Genomic DNA, 8,624 nt, shown 5'->3' with positions numbered 1-8,624 from the left:
GCACCCTACAGAGTGTAGAGTGCAAATATCATAATCTCTCCTTGGACTGCAGAAAAAGACAAGGGAAGAGAATATCCAAAACCGAGCAGTGAACTTTGATTATCCTTTTCATTCAGACTCGCTTTTGTGAGGGCAACCAAGAGGAATAGTCAAACAGCTTCCTGTATATATCAATAATAGAATGTCTTTGTAAAAAAAAAAAAAAAAAAGAAAGAAAAAGAAAAGGATCCTATACACTTTGTGTTTTGTAGTCAAAAATGATCATTTAATATTGCCCTATGCAAGGTAAATTTACCTTAGAACTGTTGTAAAGAGCAGCTGCATCACCTTGTTTCTAAAGGTGAGGTCATCATTCAAGGTAAAATAAAGTGCAACTATGACAATAAATCTGCACATCAGTCATGTATGTATGTATGTATGGTCTCATCTACATATTTCTCATTTCAGTAACGTATTGGGTTCACTGAGGGAAATCAGAATATACAAAAACAAAATAAAGCCACATTTGCCAAAAAAATTGATTATGAATGTCCAAAGCTGTAAGAAATACATAAAAAAAAAAAACAGTATGCACTATTTCACAAAGCCTCAAGGTTTGATTCAAAAATCCATGCACACAACATCTATATTTCATTATTCACACACAATATCCCTTGGAGACATTACAATGGTACATTTAAATGTAGAAAATGGAGCGTATTACAAATACAAGTTCATCTTCCCTCAGTAAATCAAAGAAATATGCAGACAAAAATTGTCTGATTTACTGCCTTTTTTCCCTCTGTGTGGTAAAGTGCATCTCTCAGTTCCTGGGTATAATTCTGTAGAATATAGACATCATTACAGAACCGATGACACTTATAGGTTTATCAGCCCATTCATCATACACTGTGGATCTTTATTATTATTTAACCTTCATTACAATCAGGTGCAAAAAGCAAGAGCTACTGCTGACAGTGAAAAGTAATTTCAGCCAAACCATTAAGATAAGTAGTTCAAGGTTTTATGCTTAAAAATGAGGTGAGTGGATGTATGACAGGAGAAGGTCAATGTTTTCTCTTTTTCTGGCTCTCTTATTTCTCTCTCTCTCTCTCTCTCTCTCTCTCTCTCTCTCTTTCAACACTTCAACATTCAGATTATTTGAGATGCTCTAATGAAAAAAATGGACAACAGTTTCAAATAATGTTTTAAATATTGCTGAGCAACTTTTATAACTGAAGTAATTCATTTGAACGTGGAAAATGTTCATTATGAAATGCCTACATGTGCATTTTGATTGCTTTTCCACAACATTTTATGATGTAGGTTATGCGTGGTGTAAAATGACTTTTTAAGGCTCTGTGTGTCTGAGATACAAAATGGGCATAAAAAAAAAAACATGAACTTCTCCATGAAAGCATGCGGTTTAGTAGCAACACGCTACCTAGCTAACATTAGTTATCATCAGCTGATGATATATTTACTTCTGCAAATATATGGTCAGTGTTATAGATATAAATGAAAGTGTATATGTTGTTTGATCTAAAGTAAAAACGACTAGAAACTCATTTCAAGTTAGGAAGTGATATTTTATTTGGTGGTCACAGAGTGAACAGCCATGCTGACGTGATGTCAAATGAGAACCGAGGACACCTTCCTGACTTCCTTCTGTTTTGAATTGGAAATTCCCAGTAATTTAAATTAGCAAAAATTTGCAATAATAACAGTGTTTTTGTTAGTATGTGTTATCATAAATCAGAGTGTATCATCTGATCTTCCATTGTTTTGAGGCTTGTGTTTACAGCACAGCTGAATACTTTTATTTGCCCCAGCTCTTGTATCTGCTTGTATTTGGTTGTGTTTGTGCATCCTCTTCTTTCTACAGCTGCTTCTACTTCTGGACAGTTCGTTCTGACAGTTCTGCTGCTGTCAGATACAGGCAGGCTGTATACAAGTTTGTTTTGCAAACCTCGGGAAGACAAAACCAAAAAGCAGATATTCATAACAGTTCAAACAGATTTGACTAGCCTAAGCAAAATTCTGTGTAAGACAATCTATGTAAATAAGTCAAAATCTAAATACATGGTACAGCCAAAAAGGCTTAGTAATGACAGAAGTGAGACTAAAGAGCTGTTTTAGGTCTGGGTTAAGTATGGAATGTATATGATAAGGAACAAGTGTATTTGTCTAGACATCCAAAGACTACAAACAGGGAAAGCTCCTGTGTCATCAGAATGGTCATGTGACATGGTTTGTATTTCTTAAGTTCCCAAATGTAACATATAGCAGTAGATTTGTAACCCTGGTCCTGGAGTATTTTACCTCCTGTCCTGCACATTTAGAATATTTTCCCTGGTCAGTACACAGACACTTCAACTCGAGAAAGGCTGTTACTTAGCTAAATAGTTAAATCAAGTGTGTAAGAGCAGGGAAAATGACTAAATTGTGCATACAGGGAATACTCCAGGACTAAAGTGCTTTAACAGCTGGTGTAACTTGGAGGGTATTCCAGCACACTAGTTGCGTTGGATATAAAAATATGCTAAACGAGCAGATGTAACAGTGTGACACAGTGTATACCAGCTATTATTGTTGAGACTATACCACCTATTGTTGTTGCAGCATATTACTCACAGACCTAACCATTTCACAGGGTTCGCTTAATGCCATATAAGGGTTGTTAAGGGAAGAGTTGTTCACTGTGGTGCACTGTGGGTGTTTCATCTCTGTGTGAATGTTATGGTAATTAGTCAAATGTGAGAGATGGTCTATTTTGCAGGACATCCTTCTGATTTCCTTGGAGCCTAACTGTTGCACAGTCACTTGAAGGCTTGTGTTTTGCACATAGCCAAGTATGCATTTGGCATTTGGGCACATTCATACGATAGCCACATATTGTAGCCACCCACACAAACAAGAGCACGCTTACAAACATTAAGCCATCTTCCCACCAGCAACACACACAGAAACACACACATACATGTACTATAAACTTAGCTCTATCACCCCCACACACCCACACATGGAATAATTAGCAGCTAGATAGATTTAGAAAAACCAGTCATGCAGGAATTCACATGGCATCTCCACACGGTGAATGATGAAGGCATTATTGCTTGGGTATATTGTGTGTTTGGGGTTCTCATCTGAAATTCTGAAACATGATCGGAGAGAGAGAGAGAAAGAGAGAGAGAGAGAGAGAGAGAGAGAGAGAGAGATCTGCGGACAGTTTGTTGTAATAAGTTTAAGCATCAAAATGATTGGGATTGTTGTATGAAAATATGTGTATATATATGTGTGTATATGTGTGTATCTATGGCACCTCCAAATGCAAATTAAATTCTATTAATAAGATGAGATGATGAGCCGTATCGCAGGAGACTCCACCAGTGACAGGAGGACCATAGTAACAGTCTCCGTGGAAACCACTTGGGCAAAATTAGCAAGTGAAATTGTAGAAAAACCCCTGAGAATAGCAACGACAAGGTCAGTAGGGCTGCATTTGGGTGTGTGTGTATATGCGTGTGTGATTGAACCAAGGGATTACCAGTGTGTGATTTCAAAGTTAGCAGTCTGTCATTAGTTCAGTGGATTTGTTAATTTTATTTATTTGTTTATTACATTTATCGTGGCAAAATAATATCCTTCAAGAATCCTCATAAGTGTGTACATAGAGTCTGGCATGCATACATACTGTATATGCTGGCCACTTTATTTACACTGAAATATTGATACGCTTATCCAATCATATCAGCGGCACAATGCACAAAACCAGGCAGATACAGGTCAGCAGTTTCACATCAAACATTACAATGAGAAAAAAAGGTGATCTCAGTCACTTCAACCGTGACGTAGGTGCTGGTGCCACTGGGGCTGGATTGAGTATTTCAGAAACTCCTGATTTCTTGTAGTTTTCAGGTACTTATAATGAGTAACAGCACTTATGTGAGGAAATGGGAAGTATTTTAAGTCTTAGTTGTTTATATAATATAATTCAAGCTGCTGTAATCACACAGACTTTATTAATCACAGTAATGGCTATTAAGGCATATTTATGTTTTGTTTTGTTTTTTCTAGTTACATACCACCTCTATCTCTCTGTTTATAGTTGCATGAGTATGAGTACATGTCCTGTGACTGAGCGGATTTGTGTCTTCAACTTTTCTTTGTGGGATTGCACACCTACTCAACCTCAAACTCCTGCCCAAATCAGTGCAAGTCTCTGAAACACCCACACACCAGCTCCATGCAGCTCTCCTCCTCCGTTTACGCACAGAGCTCAGGCTTGTGTGCATGTGCTGGACTATTTCCAGAAGTGAAATGCAGCTCAAATCGAACACACGACTCGACCCAATTTCCAGACCCATAGATTGTTCATTACATTGAAATCGGTACAATCTATTTATAGATATAGATACTGCTTTAAACAGACACATCTCAGTGAATCTATAGTATATATATATAAAGCAAGAGTGTATATTCAATATATTGTATTAAAGGGTGTGTCAGATGTGTATACAGTGATCCCCCCTCAAAAAAAAAAACACACAAAAAAAACCCAGAAATGTCCAGCTATGAAAATCAAATTTAACTATATAGACCAATGCATACACTTCTAATATTATACCAAAATAAAGAAGGCTTTATTTGTGACACATACATCACAGCACAGTGAAATCCTTTTTATTCAAACATTCCTGTTAGGAGTTCAGGGTCAGAGCGCAGGGTCAGCCATGATACAACACTCCTGGACAAAGACTGTCAAGGACCTTGCTTAAAGACTCAAGACTCTTCTGGATATATATTGTCTGCAAATGTTTGGCATCCCCTTCTGAATAAGGAGTACTTTCACAAAGGTAAGACGTTCCAATCTCAGTTTAATAGCATCATTCTGTTTAGTATTTTATTGCCATCTATTAAAAAAATCGAAATAGATTTTGTTAATACAGAGCTTTTATAGTAGTCATAAATCTGAGATAAGTCTGTAATACATGAGCAGGTTTATAGATGCATGATCCATGAACTCATTTAACAGTTTTCAGTTCTGTGAGTGCGATATTTTTTATTAGTTTGTGTTACAGTTAAAACCACGGTCAAAAGAAACAGCATGTAGATCATGAGACGAGCTGGAAGAAAGCAAGGAGTGCTGGTTATATTGCCATGAGACTTCAGATCTCTCTTGGTTTTCCCATTCTTCACTCTAGTTACCCAGGCAACAGGAGACAGCAGCATGTCTGATATAGCATCAGTAGCAGTGATCAGCTGGTTGAGATGCTCTTTGCACCTCACAACACTATGAATTCAGTCTGTTGACAGGAGACAGAGTAGGACAGGAGGCATGCTGATTAAAAGGGAGGTCTGTGGATGTAGCTTTATCAGTTTAAGTGGGATTTTTTTGACATGATTTAAAGACGATCTTTGCCATTTGGTAGAGTCTTTTAAGAGACATTTGTGGAGAATGTAGTGGAGTGTTTCTTTATAGTACAATAAAATGGTTTTATTTCCTTTGTCATTCACAGTGTCTGGGGAAGTATTTGTTCCTTGTCTCTTGCTTGTATTGTACATCTGTGGTACCATTGCATGGCGTCATTCTTCAGACTACAAAGAAGCTTGGTTGAATTTTAAAACACATTCCTTGAGGCACAGTTCGCACTAGATACCTTATCATACTCAATCTAGCAAACTTTGAGAACTTTCAGGCTGCAGTCTGTTTCTATGGAAACCAGAACTGCTCACCAAATGCACACAATTCATTCCACCCTTCCCTGGCAATGCACTTATCATTCTGAGCAGCAGAGGTCACCCTCACATCACAAGTCGAAACATCCTCAAGAGACTTCCCAACACTGTTTATATAGCAATGTATAAGGCTAGAAATTCTAAAATATGCACTACACCCTAACTTGAATATGAATAAAGAATGAAACTGTTGTTGTGTTGCTGTGTTCTAACCATTAAATGATCATTATACACATGACTCATGTCTCAGAACTGTCTCGAATTATTGATCTGCTTTGCATGATGCAATACAGTGATACAGACTTTTCATCAGTTAAACCTATTTTTTTTTCTGTTATGCTATTCCATGTAGAACCTTTCTTGCATATTCGGACATATGGACCAACTAAGGAACCGTTAAAAATGCTAGATTTTTCCTGAGACTGTCTATACACTAACATTTCAAAGATAACCTTTCAATGCATAAGAGCACATAATAGGATTTTATTGTTTTTGTGACATTTTAATACAAATATGTTATATTTTTATTACACTGCCCCATACTGGGCACTGTACTCCTTTGCAATGTACTTCTTTTCGAATAAAAATTCTGTCCTAGAATTCAAAAATGTTATTGTGGCTCAACAGACATTCTTTTAAACCTGCTTTATAACACAATTTATTTATTAAAACTACAAAGGGCTTTAAGCTGTGATATTGTACGTAATGCATTTAGAGTATGGTTATGTAACAGAGCGATGAGTTTCTGATGAAGCGGCTGTAATTAAGCCAATTGGATGGATAATGTGGCGTGGATAACTGATACTTTCCATTTCAGAGTGTACATATGTATTGACGTTTTGTTGCTGCATTCAGCAGGGAGCTGACAAATTTAGCAGCGTAGCAATCATATCAATCACATTTAACTCATCAGCGTTAACCAATTACAAGAGCGTTCTTTGCATACCAATGGAAAAGCTTTTAATATATTTCGGCTTAGAGACATCAAAGCCTGACCTTTGCTTGATTTCACCTCTCTTTGTTCAAATATTCCAATCATTTAATCCCACTTCATGTACCTGCATGCCACCTTGATTGTTATGGATTTTTACAGAAAACAGTGCTGTTAGAGGTGTTAGAAGAGGGGCTGAATGTTGAGTGGCTTGTCTGAATATTGGGGTGCAAAGGGCAGTGAGATCATCAGTTAGTCTGGCTCAAAGCAACTCAGAGGCACGAAGCTGTGAAGTTGACCGCTGTATGTGACAGAGGTCACAGAGCTGTCATGCCCGTTACGATCTTGAGTCATTGGAGTAATTATCTGTGTTTAAACTGATGGTCGTTAATCATTATGAGTGATGATTGATGTTTCATTCTTATTAGACAATAGCAACGGTGAACCTCTTGTTCTGGAGGCAATTATAGTTTGGAAATGATAAATAACCACTGAAACACTAAATCCCTTGATCCAATTCATTTAACGATTTCCCAAGACTTAAACTCATTGTTGGTGAGCAACAATTCCTGAATAATCTGCTTTTAAATGAATAACTGAATACAAAATCTTTAAAGTGTTCACATCATGAAATAAGGTTTGCGTTGATGAAACTTGAGTCTTCAAATGATCTTAATTTATCTCACTATTGCACACTATATAACCCAAAGTTTGTGTACGTTACCACAACACTCATATTTAGTCCCAGTTTTGCTGATATAACAGCCTCCAATCTTCTTCCAAGACTTTCCACACTATTTTGGTGTGTGGCTATGGGGATTTGATCATTCAGCCACAAGTCTATTTGTGAGATCAAGCACTGATGGTCAGATGAGGATGGCTGGGGTAAATGCTGAGTGAATTTTAAGTATAGTAAATGACATTATACTGCCTAAAATATGTATACACCTGATCAGTGACACCTATATGTGTTTGCACATCTCATTAAAGATATAGTATCCTCATTCATAACTTAATAGGTGACTTACAGATGTGTATATTAGCAGCTGGAATGTTTATTCCTGTTGAAAATGACTCAGGAGTCATTAGGAGTCAATAGTCATTAGGAGTCACTTAGAATGCAAGAAACAAGTCGGATGAATCCCCAAACTGCTGCAAGTAAACAGGTCATAGAAACAGCTAGAAATATTTAATAATATTGTCAAAACACTCAGAAACAATTGATCCTAGAGACAGAATATTCTGCCAACCAAAAATTAGTTCTGCTCCAAACTGTACATGCAGTAGATGTTTGCAGCCTGCATGTTTGCAAAAAAACTCACTGAAAAGAAGTGAGTCATTATTTCTTTTCTTTTTCATTCCCCATGTTCCTGCTCCAGTCCTGATTTAAGCCATTTCAGCTGATTCTGCCCTTGTGTCATACATGTAAAGTAGTACACAAAAAAGTACTGCAATGAGTAGAAGATTGCTCCCCATTCAGTTATTCAGAGGGGAAAAAATGAAATAATTCCCACAGGCTTATATTTTCATTTAAATTATGTTTTTTTTGTTGTTGTTGTTTTTTAAAGAAATCCTCAAATTAGCTTACACTCCTACATATAAATCACCCACACATCACGGCATAACACAAAACCTTTCATCCCACTTTGCATTTGAATCAGTATCTCAATTTTTCCATCCTGTTTTTAATGAACCGCAACATGAACAGCATGTGATTAAAGTCAAGTCGGACCGTTTCATGGGAAAAAAGCATCCTTGTTTATCATTTCTTGGGAAGGGACATGTTGAAGAAGAGATGTACGTGCAGAAGATTTAATTAGCATGAGATCAAAATTGCATCTGCAGAAAACAAAGTGTTTTCTTTACTCCTACACTCTCTTTCCTCTGACAAGCAACATGTGGGTCCTTCAGCTGATGACAGCATGTTGTTCCCTTCCTACGAAGGCTGAGGAAAGCCCATCTCCCTCCCCCCATC

The sequence above is a fragment of the Hemibagrus wyckioides genome, linkage group LG08 (genome assembly GCF_019097595.1).
Source record: "Hemibagrus wyckioides isolate EC202008001 linkage group LG08, SWU_Hwy_1.0, whole genome shotgun sequence".
NCBI classification, from domain to species: Eukaryota; Metazoa; Chordata; class Actinopteri; order Siluriformes; family Bagridae; genus Hemibagrus; species Hemibagrus wyckioides.
The sequence above is the reverse complement of the archived record's forward strand: the minus strand, read 5'-3'. Positions refer to the sequence as shown.